General features: G+C 38.4%; 1 non-coding gene across 1 annotated transcript; it reads left to right on the forward strand.

Annotated features, from left to right (window-relative positions):
• The first annotated feature begins 995 nt into the window (after window positions 1-995).
• Window positions 996-1,068, forward strand: TRNAF-GAA (transfer RNA phenylalanine (anticodon GAA)). Its single transcript has one exon. It is a non-coding gene; the product is annotated as a tRNA-Phe (tRNA).
• The last annotated feature ends 727 nt before the right edge of the window (window positions 1,069-1,795 follow it).

Genomic DNA, 1,795 nt, shown 5'->3' on the forward strand with positions numbered 1-1,795 from the left:
TGGCAGAGCCTCTGAAGGCCTGATCTGGACAGTTGATTCTTCTTCTTTTTAAAAAAATGTTTTTGAACTAGAGTTGATTTACAATGTTGTATTAATTTCTGCTGTACAACAAAGTGATTTTTCATATTTTTTTCATTATGGTTTATCACAGGGTATTGAATAGTTCTCTGTGCTATGCCCTAGGACCTTGTTGTTTATTTACTCTGTATATACTAGTTTGCATCTTCGTATCCTAATCTCTCAATCCATCCTTCCCCCACTACCCCTCCCCCTTGGTAACCACATGTCTGTTCTATATGTCTATGAGTCTGTTCTGTTTTGTAGATATGTTGACTTGTGTCATATTTTAGATTCCACATGTAAGTAATAGCATATGGTGTTTTTTTTTCTGTCTGACTTACTTCATTTGGTGTGATAATCTCTAGGTCCATCCATGTTGCTGCAAAGGGCATTAATTTATTCTTTTTTAGGGCTGAATAATATCCCACTGTATATGTATATATACCACATCTTTATTAATTCATCCTTCAGTGGACGTTTAGGTTGTTTCTGTTACTAGGCTATTTTGAATAGTGCTGCTGTGAACCTAGGGGTGCATGTATCTTTTCAAATTATAGTTTTGTCTGTATATATGCCCAGGATTGGGATTTAGTTTTTGAGGAAGCTTTCATACTGTTTTCCATAGTGGCTGCATCAGTTTACATTCCCACCAACAGTGTAGGAGGGCTCCCTTTTCTCCACATTTGTAGACTTTTTAATGATGATCATTCTGGCCATTGTGAGGTGGTACCTCATTGTAGTTTTGATTTGCATTTCTCTAATAACAGCTAATTATTCTTTTGAGTTTTTTTTTTTTTTTTAACTTTAGTGGTTGAAATTGAGTTCTTCAAACTGACTTTGTCAATGACAACCAACGGTACTTTCCAGAGCAGAAAGCAATAAATAAGTGAAAAATCTTAAATTATACTTTATCTTTAGAATGGGCCTGTGCTGGAGCTGAAATAGCTCAGTTGGGAGAGCATTAGACTGAAGATCTAAAGGACCCTGGTTCGATCCAGGGTTTCGGCAAACACCCTCAGTTTTCTTGGAATTCCCATCATGGCGCAGTGGTTAACAAATCCGACTAGGAACCATGAGGTTGCGGGTTCAGTCCCTGCCTTTGCTCAGTGGGTTAACGATCCCCCATTGCCGTGAGCTGTGGTGTGGGTTGCAGATGTGGCTTGGATTCCGCGTTGCTGTGGCTCTGGCATAGGCTGGTGGCTACAGATCCGATTCGACCCCTAGCCTGGGAACCTCCATATGCCATGGGAGCGGCCTAAGAAATAGCAAAAAGACAAAAAAAAAAAAAAAAAAGAATAGGCCTGTGCTGTGGTTGGGGGCTGGCATGAGGGCATCCTTGGAAGAAACTGGAGGAATTAGAAGTACTCTTAAAAAAAAAAAGGGCTCAGCAATTTCTTTTAATGTTCAACTCTATAACTACCCTATGACTCAGCAAGTCTGCTACCAGCTATTTACTTAGAAGAAATAAACATTTGTTTACAAAAACACTTGTACAAGTATGTTCAGAACAGATTATGTATCATAGCCTCAAATTGGAGACAACCCAGATATCCATTACCAGGAGGGTAGAAAAACAAATTGCTATGTATTCACATAATAACCAATACAATACAGACTGTGAGTAACTATGAAAACATTATGCTGAGTGAAAGAGGTCAGATACAATATAGTATGTACTCTATGAATCCATGTACATGAAGCTCTAGAACAATCAAGATGAATCTATGGGAACAAA

This window comes from Sus scrofa, chromosome 3 (genome assembly GCF_054392235.1).
Source record: "Sus scrofa isolate SSC_HxYL_T2T_F1_AM1 chromosome 3, Sscrofa_HxYL_maternal_Yorkshire_Landrace_v2.0, whole genome shotgun sequence".
Taxonomy (NCBI): Eukaryota; Metazoa; Chordata; class Mammalia; order Artiodactyla; family Suidae; genus Sus; species Sus scrofa.